The sequence below is a fragment of the Marmota monax genome, unplaced genomic scaffold, assembly GCF_021218885.2.
Source record: "Marmota monax isolate L192 unplaced genomic scaffold, Marmota_monax_Labrador192_F-V1.1 WCK01_AAM20220418_F8-fsc00001, whole genome shotgun sequence".
NCBI classification, from domain to species: domain Eukaryota; kingdom Metazoa; phylum Chordata; class Mammalia; order Rodentia; family Sciuridae; genus Marmota; species Marmota monax.
This window is the reverse complement of record NW_026693777.1, coordinates 45,515,713-45,532,608: the sequence shown is the minus strand read 5'-3', so window position 1 is coordinate 45,532,608 and position 16,896 is coordinate 45,515,713. Positions and strand designations below refer to the sequence as shown.

Genomic DNA, 16,896 nt, shown 5'->3' with positions numbered 1-16,896 from the left:
CGCGGTTCTTAAAGGCCAGCGGCAGGAGCCGCTCATTGGTCGCTGCCTGTCAGAGGGCGGTGCACTGACGCCGCAGGGGCCGGGCTGGGGCACCCGAGCCTCTGGCTTTGCGTTCTCGCTGGGTTGGAGGTGGTGGCCGCCACCTTTAACCCCCCTCCAGTGTTCCAGAAGGTGCTTCCACTCCGACTTGAGCTGGGGTAGGGGCTCAGAGGGACCCAGCGGAGGGCCCAGTCGATTGTCTTGGCGCCAGAAGAAGCCGCTAGTTAGGATGTGTCCCCGATAAGTACTGTCTGGCAATTCCGCAGCCTCGCCCTAAGTGAGGGAGCCATCTTGTCCCTCTGTCTCCGAGTTTATATCGTCTCCATCTGTGTTTGTGCGTCTGTATTATCGTCTGGCGTTTTTTTTTTTTTTTTTTTTGGTCACTGCCTGCCAGGGCCCTGGTTTCCATCCTCTGTTTCCCTGTCCTTGCCCCAGGCCCTGGGTGTGCTCAGAAAGGCTGCGCAGTACTGGGACAGAATGACCTTCCGGCCCTGAGTCCCTGGTGAGTTGTTATTCCAAAGATAGTGTTTGGCTAGTCTCCATCTCTGCTGAGTGCAGGACTCATGAGTGCTATGAGGTCAGACTGCAGCAAAGGGGATTTGAGTAAAACCTAGGAAAGACCTTCCCAACTACAAGTGATGTGACACCGGGAAATCAGTAACCTTAGGAGGCCCTAGAGAGTTCTCAAAACAGAAGGGGTAATGTTTGAACCAAAAAAGAGGTGACGGTTCCCAAACCAAACAATCAGGGAATGGGAAGGAGAATTGAGGAGGCCTGGCACTGTTTTATGACTTACTGGAATGTCTTTATAAAAACGGTGTTGTGAGTCTACCCCACCAACCCATTCCTCCAGGTGTTTCCCCTGCCTGTTCTGCACTACAGCCTCTTTTACCAGGATACAAGAATCATTGTGTGCATATATGTACCAGACTGAAGGCCTGTCTTTTACCCTAGGACGCCAGCTGCCGTCTTCTTCTTCTTCTTTCTTCTTCCATTTACCTCACACTTTGGGGATGGTAGAGGGTGGTAGAAAGGAGCAGATTATCTGATTCAGCAAGGCTGTCTGTGAACCACATTCTGATTGGGCAGTGTCTATTTGTCAAATACCTCACAGCAATCCTGGTCCCTAGCATGGAACGTGTGCTATGGCAAAACAGCCATTGCATTCTCTATCCAATTGAACATGTCTCTGAAAATCCTTTTTGTAGCAGAGAAAGGGAAATGAGTACTGGTAGAACATTAGTTGGTGGGGGTGCTTCACTCCATATGACATATGAGATAATGACCCCCACCCCCGTTTGCAGCTCTGAATCTGGAAAACAGCATGAAGAGATGTGCAGACCTCCTTGTCTGCAATTGGAAAAGAGTACTATGTGGAGGCAGAGAGTCAGAATGGATTGTGGGAATAGGTAGGGGTCAGTTTCCATAGCAACTCTAGAGCTAAGGCTTTTAACTGGCATAGGGTCTCAGAGTAAGGTTCAGCAGCAGTTAACCAGAGACTCTGCTTTCATCAAGTCTAACACAGAATAGACAATAGATCTTAATGGTACAGGAAAGGATTGCACACTGATCAGATGGTATTGGGGCAGAAATTTAGGCCTGTAATCTCAGATCCTGCTAGAGTTGGATTTTATTAATTATAGCTGTAAATATAGACTATGATAAACTAAAATCACCTATGTGTGCTGGATGAGTACTCAGCAGGACCTTTGTCAAAGGCAGACAATGTCAGAAAGGTTAGCTACAGGTTTCTCTTTTCCAGTCACTGGGTAATGATTCCATCATATTATCAGAAAATAGTTTTAAGTGTCAGATTGCACATACTGTTTATTCAGAGTGCTCTGAAAAGAAAATTGTATTCATATCTGTGCTCTAGAATTTTACAACTAAAGGCAGAAAATACAGATGCATATGTGTACAAAATATGGAAAGCTGTATAAAAAATTAAGAAAATACATATATAAATTACAAAGCATATTTTTACATAATAAGGGTTTTTAAAAAATTTTTAGTTGTTGATAGATCTTTATTTAATTATTTATTTATATGTGATGCTGAGAATTGAATCCAGTGCCTCACACATGCCAGGCAAGTGCACTACCACAGAGCCCCAGCCCCAGCCCCTACATTATAGGTTTTTATATAATAGGTTTTCACCTATTACGTGTAAACATTTAGGAAGTGTACTGTGGCAGAAGCCTAATAGTAAAAGGATGTCATTCAAAGACCCATCCAGGGGGATTGTTAGGGATCTGCCAATATGCATGAATGTGAGGTACGTACACGAGGGTGTACAAGGTGACTATGGAGTCTATTATAGTGTTTCATTTAACTGTCAGTCCCTGTATTGACCACATAAGAGCTTTTGGGAACTCCCTCATTCTGTAACTTCTTCCACGGTCTTATCAAGCAAGATTGGCAGATATAGTGGTACGACTAATGTTTTCAAACTGTTTGTGCGGAAGGACCTTTATATTGTGTAATGGGTCTCTTAAGGGTGTATTACTGAAAAAGGTAGTTAGAAGAGGAAGGCAGTAGTATAAGCTCTTGCCTTGGGTGCGCACTGGAATGGGCACAACACAAAAGATAGAATAAAATCTCAAATACTATGAAAGGTGTTATAGCTTTGGCTGTGTTTGAACCAGTTAGGGAGTTCTCAGCCCCAGGCCTCTCTGAGTTCATAATATATGGTGGTGAATTATCCAATAAATAAGTACATTTACATAGTGGGAGAGCCATATCTATAATTTTTCTGAAAATAGCTTCATATTTTATATTAAAAATAAAATATTGAAATTGCCAAATGAGAAAAATCATTTTGTGGCAATTAATCACATTCATCTTGAGGTATGTGTATGTATGGTAAGGGGAAAACATCATAATCTTTTTTTAAAATTTTTTTTCAGTTGTTGATGGACCTTTATTTTATTTACTTTTATATGGTGCTGAGAATCCAAACCAGTACCTCACACATACTAGGCAAGCACTCTACCACTGTGCTATAATCCCCGCCTGAAAACATCATAATCTTTGTAGTGTTTAAAATCTTCATGAGATTTCAATGAGCTTTGGTAATTCATATAGAAAAGATGCTGGTTTCTCTTCTAGCCTGATGAATGTCATTAGTTTTTCTGGGGATTTGAGCTCATTTGGCAGAATTCCAGCATGCTCTGCTAGATGGTATGGTCCTATCAACCAAAATATCCAAAGGGAGCCGCATGCAGCTCAGATTCCCACCCTGTACTCAGTTCTGCTTATGATGCGTTCTTCATACAGAGAGAAGCATGTTGGATAACAAGATTGCTGTGTCATAGGCTTATTCTTGATTTTTTGGGAAAATACTATGATTATAATGCATACCAGCAGTCATAAGGTCACCTTTTAGCATGAACAGCTCATTCATCTATAAAGGACAGATGTAAAACAACCTCTAAAAAGACTCTGAGTACAATAATCTCTAGAAAGTCTGAAATGGATGAGAAATGCTGCAATTATTACTATGTGTGCTCCACAGAGGAGGCCCATAATAAATATTTATTGAGTAACTTTCTTAATTATTATTTATTCACACTAAGTAAATGGGTAGGACAAAGGCAATGAATTTACCTTCCATCTACAGAGCATTGTGAAGGACAATGAAGAAATTTCCTTTTTATCCTGTTGCCCCATGCTCTTTTATAAAGAAAGTGATCCTCAATGTGAATAAGAAACCTTTATGGATACTGTCTTCCTTTATTACTTCCGTTAGCCTGTGGTCTCTGGCACCATCCTTTACTTTAGTGTGAGCAAAGCTATCTCTTATTGTGGGGAACTCTCAAACCTAAGTGTATGGTATTACTCAATTTTGAGATCATGACTGTGTGAATCAAATTTTGCATTATCAAGGGAATACTCCCTGTGTGTTTCATTTGCTGGCATACAGTGAGTACTCAAACAGTTTTGAATAAATTATGGACATTGTGCTAAACGTATTTAAGAGGTTGTTCCATTTATTTCCCAAAATACCCCCTATAAGGTCGGGTACTATCATTATAATTGTATAGGTTGGGAGAATAAAGCAACTTTATTAGAGAAGGTAAGCAGCTTGCCTAAGTTCATGTAGTTGGCAAGTAAGGAAGTCAGTTTAACAGAAGAAGCTGTGTTTAGTTAAGTCATATTCCTAATTATCTATGGAATGAAATGAAACCTTAGTTTACAAATAAAGTAAAGCATAAAGGTAAATGTAACTAAATATCTAGATGGGAATTAATCATTCAAGAAAAAAGGGATAGCCTAAACAGAAAGTATAGAATGAGGGAAAGATAAATGGTTTAGTTTGACTGAATGAAAGGGGTAATGCAGAATATATGCAGGAGGAAAGGTTGGAAAGGGAAGTTAAGGTGTATTATGAAGGATCTTTAAGAAAGAACTGAAGAGAAAGAAGAGGAAAAATATTTGTGATTTTGTGGTATTGTAAAGTCCTCAAGGTAGTAGTATGCTTTGCATATTCAAAAAATACAAGGGACCTAATGTGACTCCAGCAGAAAAGTGAAAGAAGAATAGGAGATAATAGGAGCCAGATCACATGTTAGCCAGGAGCAGTGCTTCACACTTGTAATCCCAGTGATTTAGGAGGCCGAGGCAGGATAATCATAAATTTCAGGCCCCCCGGACAACTTTTTTTTTTAGATGTTGATGGACCTTTATTTTATTCATTTATTTATATGCGGTGCTGAAAATTGAATCCAGTGTCTCACACATGCTAGGCATGCACTCTACCACTGAGCCATGACCCCAGCCCTCAGCCTGGACAACTTATCAAGACCCTGTCGATCCTCAGCACCACATAAAGATAAATAAATAAAATAAAGGTATTGTGTTTAGCTACAACTAAAAAATAAATACTATTTTTTTTTTTGGTAAATAAAAAGAAAAGACCCTGTCTCAAAGGGAATTATAATGCACCAATAAAACAATCAAAAAGGGCTGGGGTTTTAGGTCAGTGTAGAGAGTGCCCTGGATACTGTCCTCATTACCAACAAAACCAAACCAAACAATACACACACAAAACTCCTATGAAGATTTGATTTTTTTTTTTTGGCCATGCTAAGGTTTGGGTCCAGGGGCTCACAAATGCCACACAAGTGCTCTACCACTGAGCTACATCCCTGGCCCCATCACTTGATTATACTCTCCATAGGCAGATATCAGTGGTACATGTTTATGGTTGCCACAAGTACACACTGCATGAATAAGTTTATATCAAATTCTAGAATGGGCAAAATTAATCTACAGTGACAGGAAACAAATAATTGGTTGCCTATGGCTGGTTATTGATTTCAAAGGGTACAAAGGAATATTTTGGGGTAATGAAAATGTTCTGTATTTGATTGGGGTGGCAGCATCAGACAAGGCACACACACTATACATTTGTCAAACTCAATCAAACTCTATATTTAAAATGGACGCATTTTGAGCGCTCAGCAGTAGAGTGCTCGCCTAGCACATGTGAGGAGGCCCTGGGTTCAATCCTCAGCACCACATAAAAATAAATAAAGATATTAAAAAAGACTTGTTGATGAACATATGTAATTGGTTTATCATAAAACAAATCAACCTAAATATCCAGCAACAGAACTGATAAAAACAAATTGTAGTATATGTACACAATAGAATACAACTGAGCAATAAAAAAGAGTGAACTACTGATATATGGCAACAACATGCAAAATGTTATATAGAGCAGGGCGCAGTGACTCACTGCTGTGATATCAGCTACTTGGAAAGAAAGGTGAGGCAGGATGATTCCAAGTACCAAGCCAGCCTAGGAAATTTATGGAGTCCCTGTCTCAAAAAAAAAAAAAAAAAAGGTTAGGAATGCAGTAGCTCAGTGATAAAGTACCCCAAGTTCCATCCTCAGAAGAAAAAAAAAATTTGTGGTACACTAAAGAAACTGGCCGCCAAAAACTACACACTGTTACAATTCCATTTATATAGAGAATTTATTGTAGAGAATGGGAATGTAGCTCAGTGGTGGAGTGCTTGCCTAGCATTTGTGAGGCCCTAGGTTTAATTTCTAGCATTATAAAAATTAAAATAACAATAAAATACACTAACTTCTCTTTTTTAAATTATTTTTTTAGTTGTTGATAGACCTTTATTTATTCATACGCAGTGCTGAGAATCTGCTGAGAATCGAACCCAGTGCCTCACACATGCTAGGCAAGTGCGCTACCACTCAGCCCCAGCCCCAGCCCCAGCTCCAGTAACTTCCCCCTTTTTTTTTTCCTCCAGTACTGGGGATCAAACCCAGGGTCTTGTTTGTGCATGATAGACAAACTCTTTACCTCTGAGCTACATTCTCAGCCCTTAACTGTACTCTGTGTGTGTGTGTGTGTGTGGTACTAGAGACTGAACCTAGGGGTGCTCTACCACTGATCTACATCTGTAGCCGTTTGCTAGTTTTTATTTTGAGATAGGATCTTGCGAAGACTGGCTTTGAACTTGCAATCCTCCTGACTCAGCCTCCTGTGTTTTGCCCAGCTTAACTGTACTCCCTCCACTTTATTCCTTCCTTTCCCTTTCTCCGCACCCCCCCCCACACACACTTTCTTTCTTTCACAGTACTGGATGAACCCAGGACCTTATTCATGCTAGGCAAGTGCCCTACTACTGAGCTATATCCCCAGCCTAACTCTAATTTTTAAAATATTTTTTACTTGTAGATGGACACAATACCTTTATTTATCTTTATGTGGTGCTGAGGATTGAGCTCAGGGCCCCACACATTCTAGGCAAACATTCTACCACTGAGCCAATACCCCAGCCCACTAATTTTTAATGAGAATATGCTCTAAGGACAAAATCAACTACAAAGAAATGTTAAACTGCTTTCATTGGTTTTCTCATTTTATACACACACACACACACACACACACACAACACACACACACACACACACACCCTGGAGCTAATATACATGTAGTAAACCAAAGCAAAAAAAATTACATTAATGTTATCAGGAACCAAGACATTGATCATAAGAGAAAAAGCTACAAATATAAAATCAAAGAAGCAGAGTAAAATCCCTGAAATCCCAAAATTTAATTGGAGAAACTAAACAATGACCAATCTAGTAGCAATCAGTGAGCATTCTAACCATCCAGATTGGGATCCCTAAATACCACTTTCTCCTAAAATGAACTGACATGCTTTAGAGAAACATCTGATTCTAGATATGAGGCAGAAATTATCCAAATTAAACATCTATCTTTTTTACACCAGAAAGCAAAGAAGCCATCAAAGACTACTAGAATCACATCAAAAGGGCTCTGGAGCTAACCTGAAGGGATGCCCCCAAAGATGGGACAATATACATTTCAAAATGAATAACTGCAGTAACTGTAATAACAATGAACAATAACATATCATATTTGAATCAAAGCATATCAAATATGTTAAAAATTCATGGGCGCATTATTATTCTAAAAAATCATTGATTGTCTTTGGAGTATGCTACATTACCTGTCATATTTTTGAAAACTAGTAAATAAAGGGAAAAAATCAAGCATTTATCACAACTTTCCTTAGGTAATCAAGTACTTGATGGGGAGAAAATTCTTTTTTATAGAAATCCAGCTAATAAGTGAAAGTATATGTGAAAATTAGAATATCAACGTTTCGTTGCCCCTCCCATGAAAATGTGGCAACATTTGAACCTACTAATCAATTTTAACAAAATGGAAATACATTCAATCAAATGTTAATTATGTGCCTCCTGTTGGGTTGAAATAGAAGGTATAGCTGGGCATGGTGCGCATGCCTGTGATTTCAGTGGCTCAGGAGGCTAAGGCAGGAAGATTGAACCTCCAGCCTCAGCAATTTGGTGAGGCCCTAAGCAACTTAGTGAGACCCTGTCTCAAAAATAAAAAAGAGCTGGGGATGTGTTTCAGTGGTAAAGCGCCCCTGGGTTCAATCCCTGGTACAAAAAAAAAAAAAAAAGAAAGAAAGTGTAAGATACCACTTATGATGTATTCTTTTTTTTTCATATTGTAGAGTGGATATATTTTATCACATAAGTATGCTTTTATTTTGTTCTTTTTAGTTATATACATGACAGTAGAATGTATTTTGACACATCATACATACATGGAGTATAACTTCCCATTCTTGCAGTTGTACATGATGTGGAGTTACACTGGTTGTGTATTCATATATGAACATAGGAAAATTATGTCTTATTCATTCTACTGTCTTTTATGATGTATTCTTGCAAAAAAAAAGGAAGATGAATCTAAACAAGTTTTTATATCCAACTCCCTACAATTTTAATAATTTTCCACTTAGGTATTAGATTGACTTTGAGGTATCAGTCTAATACCTAAGTGGAGAATTATGATATATAGTGTTATTATGTATAATGTGTTTGGGATTTGTATATATTTATAATTTTATTTATTTATATATATATGTGTAAGTTCGGATTTTGGAGAGGTGTGGTCTGAAGATAGAAAGTTGGGAGACATTGACACATTGATGGTATTTACAACAATGAGCTGGATGAGATAAAGATAGGAACAAGAGTAAATGAGGCACAATGGCACATGTCTGTAAATCCATTGATTCCAGAGGCTGATGCAGGAGGATTGCAAGTTCCAGGTCAGCCTGGTCAGCTTAGGGAGACCCTGTCTCAAAATAAAAAATAAAAAGGGGTGGGGATATAGCTCAGTGGTAGAATCCCCTGAGTACCATCCTCAGTACTGGGGTTAGGGGGAGCTGGAGTAAACAGAATTTAAAGAATTATTAGTACTCAGTAAATATATTCATGATTATCATATGATTAAAATTCTTTCTTTTGACTTTTTAACATTTCTGCAATATTTTTATTGTATCCTGTATCATAATTTGTATACATGTCTTATCTCCTCAATAGATTATAAGTTTCTTGAAGGTAGCGATTGAATCTTGTTTATGCATTGCTCCCCCTCCACTACTACCATGGAGTCAAAATGGTGACTTGCATGTAAGTGAATTGAAATTAATAAACGAACTTGAGTTCATAGATAAATTTTTGGTCAAGGTTATGGGTTTTCTGACCTTCTCGGGCATAAAATTCATGAGATGCTATGTGATAAGCTCATATGTGAGCAGGACAGAGGTGTGTTACTGTTTTTGCAACTAGCTCTGAATTTATTAGTACATTAGCTCTGTACTACCCATATCAGCTGTTTAGACCCCGCCTGGTTGAGATGACTCTGAGTAGAATGAAGGGGACAACAGTAAGGTGGGGAGTAGGACCCAAGGCTAGACACTTGTGCACATGACTTTATGTAAACACACATTTACCTCAGAAGAGTAGTTCACTGTGTTCTCTGAGGAAGTGGCTCTTATTATTTAGATTTCTCAGTCCCAGAATCTAAAAATTCACTTTTTCCCATTGGGACTTAAGAGTTGCTGGGTTTTTTTTGTTTGTTTGTTTGTTTTTTGTTTGTTTGTTTTTTAATCTACAAGAAAAACTTTTTCACCTTCTACTGTCCTGGCTGTAATTCCTGACAGTTTCCAAAAGCTCTAAGAATATTCCTTCTCTTATCATCTTATTACTGTTGAGTGCAGATACTAAGCCTACCCAGCTCCAATCTTGGATAATTTGGTACTACTTTTTCTTTTTTCTTTTTATACAACCACAGTATAAGTACCAACATCAGAAAAATAACATTGGCTCAGTACTATTTACATAATCTATAGACTTTACTCAAATATCACCTGTATTCCCATTAGAGTTATTTATACAAGAAGAAAAACCAAATTCTTGTCTAGAATTAAATTTTGGATCACATGTTGCATTTAATAATCTTGTCTGTTTAGTCTTCCCAAGTCTGGAAAAGTTCCTCAGTCTTTCTTCGCCATTCTTTCCCTGCCACCCTCACCCCCCACCTTTTTTTTTTTCTGAGATGAGATCTCATTGTTTCCCAGGCTGGCCTTGAACTCCTGGGTCCAAGAGCTTTTCCTGCCTTAGGCTCTCAAATAACTGGGACTATAGTCTTACATTACAGTGCTTGACTTTCTTTGCCATTCTTGATATCTCTCTCTTTCTGAAGAATATGGATATTAATTTGTAGAGCATGCATCAATTTGGATATGTCCTCATGATCAGACTCAGATTATGTGTTTTGGGCAGGAATACAATTAAGAATACAATTAAAGTGATGTTGTATCCTTCTTAGTGTATCTAAGTGACCTGATAGTATTTTGTCACCTTATTGGTGATATTATTTGGAATCACTTGATCAAGTTTGTGAATACCAGGTTTCCTCACTGCAAATTTAAGATTTGTTAAAATAATTTAGTATATCTTAGGGAAATAGTTTGAGACCATGTGTATATCCTCTTTTGCATCACATTGTGAGTTTTAGCATCAATAATATTTATTTTGAATCATCTTTGTTGTGAAATATAATGCACAAACTGAAAAAAATGTATAAATTTATGAGGTATAAATAATACACCTGTATAATGACCCTGGTAATAAAAATAGAACATTTCTAAGCATATCCATTGACTCGTAATGAATTACAACCCCTTTTCCACTCTAAAATTAATAATTAGTACTTTTATAAAAATTTTATTATTAAGAAAAAAATTATGATTCAGATATTCATTTTTCAATACTAAAGTTTAGTGTTGTCTTACTAAAAATTTTTTCTTCTTGTAGTAAAGTCTGCATAACAAAAATCTCTACTATTATAATCAATTTTGGTTTTTGTGATGCTAGGGATCAAATCCAGCTTTGTGCATGCTGGGCAAGTCTCCTAGTGTCAAGCTATATTCCCAGCTCCTCATTATAACTTTCTTTTGTTTGTTGTTTTTGTGGTACTAGGGGTTGAGCCCAGGGGTGCTCTACAGAGTTACAGTCACAATCATTTTTATTTTTTATTTGAGACAGGGTCTTTCTAAGTTGTCCAGTATAGCCTCAAACTTGCCATCCTCTTGCCTATGCCTCCTGAGTTCTTGGATTATAGGTGTGTACCACCACACCCAGTCATTATAACCAGTTTTAAGTGTTCAGTTCTGTAGGATTAAATACACTCACATTGTGAAAAGCTATCACCACCATCCATCTATAGCTTCCTAAACTGAAGGCCCAAAATGAAGCTCTGTAACTTGTCAAACAGTTAACTCCTCATTTCCCACTTCTCCTAGCCCCTGGCAACCACCATTCTACTTTGTGTGCCTACTCTATACATCTCATAAATGGAATCTAGTAATATTTATCATTTTGGTGTCTGGCTTATTTTACTTAATATTGTGTTTTCAAGATACATCTGTGTTGTACATGCTAGTACCACTCCTTTTTTTTAAGGGGGGGCGGTAACCAGGGATTGAACCCAGGGTTGCTTAACCACTGAACCACATCCCTAAAATTTATTTAGAGTCAGGGTCTCTCTGAGTTGGTTAGGGCTTTGCTGAGTTGGTGAGGCTGGCTTTGAACCTGTGATCCTCCTGCCTCAGACTCCCAAGCTGCTGAGATTATAGGTATGCACCTGGGCACCCGACTGAATGTTGGTACTACTCCTCATTCTGATCCTGTAATCTTGGCTTTAGGGATTGGAAAGCTGATATAGAGGAGGAGAACCAGGAACCTTTAAGTCATTGGTAGATAATTTTAAGGAAAAGGGAATCAGCAAAGGCATCGGATGCTACACAGGTAAAATGATAAGGTAATATGACAAGTTTCAGAATCAGTCATTAAGAAACCTTTAAAGTAACCATTTTGTACCTGGAAAGTGTGCTAGGCACTACATTTAGGACTAGTGAAGCCAGATTGCAAATGGTTCAGGAGTTACCAGTATGGAGAAAGTGAAATTTGCAGGGAAATGAAAGAAGAAAGCCTGAGAGCTTGATAGAAAAATAGAGTGGTGGGGCAATTTTACTGGGATTTGGAGATTTGAATACTTCTATAAGAAGAGAAAAGAAACTGGAAAAGGGACAGGAGGTTGGGGGAAATGGCAGTCTATCAATATTCAAATAGGTGAAGATTCTGTCAACCCCCACCCCCAAACCTTTCTGTTTCCAGGTAAGTGGCTCCTGGTAGGGTTGAGCTCTTTGGTCTACATATTTGAAAAGGTGGGAGGAAGGACACTGCAGATAACACTACAATAAAAATTGTGCTTGGTTTCTAACAGAGATTCACACTAAGAGGATATATAGCTCACTGGCCAGAAAATGAAGACATCTAAAGGAGTTGCTGGGAGCTGGGGTTGTGGCTCAGTGGCAGAGTGCTTGCCTCGCACATGGGTTCCATCCTCAGCACTACATAATAATAAATAAATAAAACACAGATATTTAAAACAACAACAACAACATAGTAATTATGTTAAAAAGGGGGGGGGCGTTGCTGTGTGCTGCTTTGCTACATTATCTTCAGAATCTCATCTATGCTTGGGACATGAAAGATTGGGGCTCTGGGAAGGTTCAGAAAGTGGTTAAAATGAACAGGAGTGATAAAATGTGATACAGACACACAATGGAATATTATTTAGCCTTAAAAAGGAAGGAAATTCTGACACAGACTACAATATGGATGACTTTGGAGATAGTGAAATAAGCCAGAAACAAAAGGACAAATATATTGTTACACTTTTATAAGATAACTACAATATGCAAATTCATAGAGACAGGAGAGAGGATGGTGGTTGCCAGGGGCTTTGGGAAGAGGAGAATTGGCAGTTAGTGATTAATCAGGATAGTTTTTCTTTGAGAAGATGAAAAAATTCTGGAGATGGATGATGATAATGGTTGCAAAATAATGTACTCATTACCTTCTGAATTGTAAATTTTATGTTATATATTCTTTTTTACCATGATTAAAAAATGAATATCAGTTTTACAAAATGTTAATGTGTGAATCTAGGTGGAGGGTTCATGAGAGGTCACTATTAAATCTTTTTTTAAATTACATTCTTGTTGTAGCTTTTCCTGTTGTTTTGAATTTTTTTCAATATAAAATGTTTACTTAAGAAAATTAATTAAAAAATGACAAAATCATAGAATTTACAGGGAAATGGATGGCATTAGAGCAGATTATGCTAAGTGAAGCTAGCCAATCCCTAAAAAACAAATGCCAAATGTCTTCTTTGATATAAGGAAAGTAACTAAGAACAGAGTAGGGACGAAGAACAGGAGAAGAAGATTAACATTTAACAGGGATGAGAGGTGGGAGGGAAAGGGAGAGAGAAGGGAAATTGCACGGTAATGGAAGGAGACCCTCAGGGTTATACAGTGGAGGGGGTAGAGAGAGAGGAGGGGAGGGGAAGGGAGAGGTGGGGAGGGGGGAGGGTGGATGATGGGAAAGGCAGCGGAGCACAACAGACACTAGTATGGCAATTTGTAAATCAATGGATGTGTAACTGATGTGAATCTGCAATCTGTGTATGGGGTGAAGGTGGGAGTTCATAACCCACTTGAATCAAAGTGTGGAATATGATATGTCAAGAAATTTGTAATGTTTTGAACAACCCACAATAAAAAATTAAAAAAAAAAAAAAAAAACTGGAATGCAGACAGGCTGATGTATCCTATTTGACCCTGTTCAGCACAATACTTTAGGGAAGAATGAAGCAATAAAGTAAAAGGAATTTGCTGTATGCAAAAAAAAAAAAAAAAAAAAAAAAAGAAAATTAATAGGAGGAAGTTCTGTAGAGATAAGATGCACATATCAGCTGGGAATGTGTCTAATGCAGATGTCACAGGTATCTACAGTTGTACCAGCCTTGAGACTGAGGTTAATATAGTTAATTAACTACCTTAAGTAAGTTTGTTTTCACATCTTAATTATATCATCACCTCTTTGTTGACTTAACCTCCTTCATGAGGATGTGCATTTGAAAATTTTTCAGTTTCTTCTGTTTTGTCACAATATTTTAATTACAAATTTCTAGAAACACGTACATGCAGTCTTTGGATAACAATACATTGTAAAACCCAAAAAAGGCTTTATGTCAACTTTTAGCAACTTGTCACCACTTTTCCTCAATCATGGCTATAAAAAACTTCTGCAGTTATATAGACTAGGTTCAAATTCTACTCCCTTACTAGCTCTGAGACGTTGTGCAATTTTTTCATCTCTCTAAGCTTTGCTCCTTTCATCTGTAATCCTCAGAGCTATCTGGCTATTAGGTAAGATAACATAAAGCGGCAAAGTAATTGCCATATGGAAAAATGAAGTATATGTTATTAGTTATATCACTGGTATATAATTGGTCATGATCATGTAGATTCAAGTGTAATGGAAGGCAGCTGAGGGGTCAGAATCAGTTAATAGAGTAACTGTCAGCTAGTAGTACCTTACTATTGCAGCTTAAAAGAGATATATAATTGTTTTCCTATCATTAAATTTAGTACTTGTCTGATCCTCAGTGGAGTTCTCTGCCACTGAGCTCCAAACTATGAGTTTCCAGAGGAAAATCATGAAGCAAATCTAATGTCTGATGAATAGAACCTGTAAGAGAAGATTAAACTGCCTGAGATTCTTCTGCTTAGAGAAGTCTGTGAGGGGACCTCAGAAAAACACTGATAAACCAAGTAATGTAACATTTATATTTGTTTGGTTGAGATTTATTGTGAAATTATAGGACCAAATGAGATGATCCCAACTTGATGTGAATCTGTCCAGGTTTTAGATATACTAGTTAAAGACAATATGAGAGGAAATGATTTTAAGATCTAGAAGGAAGGATTTAGATTAAATGATTAGAAGAAAAGTTTCTGACAATGAGTTGTGTTAAACTTTAAAGTAAGTTAACATAGGGACTAATAGAATTTTCTTCTGTGGGAAGACTTTAGAGGTAGATTAGATTTCTGTCTGTGTGAGGTGGCTTAGATAAATATATACCTATAGATAGTTAGATGTACTGATGGTCCTTTGCAGTTTAGGAGTCATTAAAGGCCTATGACTTACCTGTCTGCATTAAGTCACAGTCTCAGTAGCTAACCATTCTGCCTGTATTTTCTGATCTTTTCAGATAATTTAATGATTAATTTTATTGCCACACTGCCGAACGAGGAATTCACAGTTTTTCTTCACAGTTTTTTTTTTTTAAACTCTTGATTTATTTAGTAATGGAATGGCCAGGCTCATTTATTTATTTTTAATCATGTTTCTCGATATTTAAATCACCTGGTTTCTTTCTTTCTTTCTTTTTTTTTAGAAAAAAACAAAAACCAAAAAACAGGACTTTATCATTCCCATTACAAAGGGCAGGTCTTTGCAGGGCAGAGGAGCAAGTTCCGACAGTGTGGAGGGGCCCATACTTGCCAGCAATGAGAGGGTTCTGCAGGACCATAGTGACGGAGTTCTTGCTTAGAAACATCTTGGAGATGTATCGGTCCTTGTTGACTGGCTTGAACAACTATTTGCCCTTGCTACTCTTGGGGACCTTTGTGCCCATATTCACATTTTCTGCATTGTGTTGCAGTTCCTGTCAAAGGCCTTTACATGACCCAGGAGTTTCTTCTTGTTATGGCAGCTGATGAGCACTTGGGTATGTTTTTTGACTGGCTTGGAGAGCACAGAGAGTGGAACTGTGTTAAATTCCTTTTCTTCCTGCTTAAGCAACTCCTCTGGGCTCATCTCACTCTTGGACTTTTTGAGAAAGCTCATAGTGGTAACTGCCACCCTTTTTAGTTTTATGGTTTTGACAAAGAGTTGTTTGTTGAATAATTAGGAAGACCTGTTGGTTTGTGTCTAGTTAGTGTTATGTCACTAACTATACTGGGTATTAAAAGAACTTGGTCCTTTGGGGATTACATTTATTTGGTCACTGGTCTTTTGCATTGGAGTGGAGAAAGAGAGGAGACAATTATAAATGATTTTAAGATTAAGAAGTGAAATGTGGGGCTGGGGATGTGGCTCAAGCGGTAGCGTGCTCGCCTGGCATGCATGCCGCCCGGGTTTGATCCTCAGCACCACATACAAAGATGTTGTATCCACCGAAAACTAAAAAATAAATATTAAAATTCTCTCTCAAAAAAAAAGTGAAATGTGTCTATTGTGTGGTTCATTTCACTTTTTTCTCTACCAATGAAATATTCTAATTATATTCTAGTTATAGTAATAATAGATTCTAGATTGTTTTCAAGACAATTTCATTTCAGAGTCAGTCCTTTGGTTCACATAAATAACATATACTCAGTCTTTTGGTTTGGAAAATATGATCACCGTAATTTACAGCAGCAGGAAGAAGATTGGTAGGAAGCTCCACTTTAGCTTAGCTTATTTCAAGTGCCAAATTGGACATTTATAGAAACAGAGAATCATATTTGGGCTGTGCCTAAATAATTCTGAGCCTGGGGTACAGATATAAAACTACCTCCTATTCACTACCTACTATGTATACAGTTGGCATTGTGCTAGGTACTTTCTCTATTGACAGCTGTTCTGGCTAAAATTCTATGCTAGATCCACCGCCATTTAAATAGAAACAACAACAAAAACCAAATACATATGTCTTATGGTGTCTAGTTCATTAGTAGTTGTAACAGCTGCCACACCCTCTATAAGACCCTGGCATCATAATTAGGATAATTGAATCTCAGGGCTTGGAGGATCTTTGAGGTTATAGAGTTCAATAGAATGACAGCTGTTCTCTTTACCACCGATCTGAGAATCACAATGCTCAATTCTCTCAATGGGAGGTGCAAAACATGTCTGGGGCTGTAGTCTCTGTAGGCTGTGATCCCATAAAATAAAGTGCGAAGATAAACTAATGAAACCTTGAAATACCTTCCAGGCTGGAAAGGGCAATGGGAAGAAATATGGCTTACTGAGCCCCTCAGACAATGTAAGAAAACAATCAATCAAACAAAACCCCCCAAAACCTA

General features: G+C 37.9%; 1 protein-coding gene and 1 pseudogene across 8 annotated transcripts in view; one reads left to right on the top strand and one right to left on the bottom strand.

The window, feature by feature from the left end:
* Positions 1-32: 32 nt before the first annotated feature.
* LOC124104079 (small nuclear ribonucleoprotein Sm D2-like) lies at positions 33-15,676 on the bottom strand (annotated as a pseudogene).
* Tp53bp1 (tumor protein p53 binding protein 1) overlaps positions 472-16,896 on the top strand; it is a 100,963-nt gene continuing 84,538 nt past the window's right edge. For 3 of the 8 annotated variants that reach the window (XM_058584740.1, XM_058584741.1, XM_058584738.1), the window contains exon 1: positions 472-541. The gene's annotated coding sequence lies outside the window, so the exon portion shown is untranslated. The remainder of the gene's footprint in view (positions 542-16,896) is intronic. The other 5 variants (XM_058584742.1, XM_058584739.1, XM_058584743.1 and 2 more) reach the window with 3 other exon arrangements.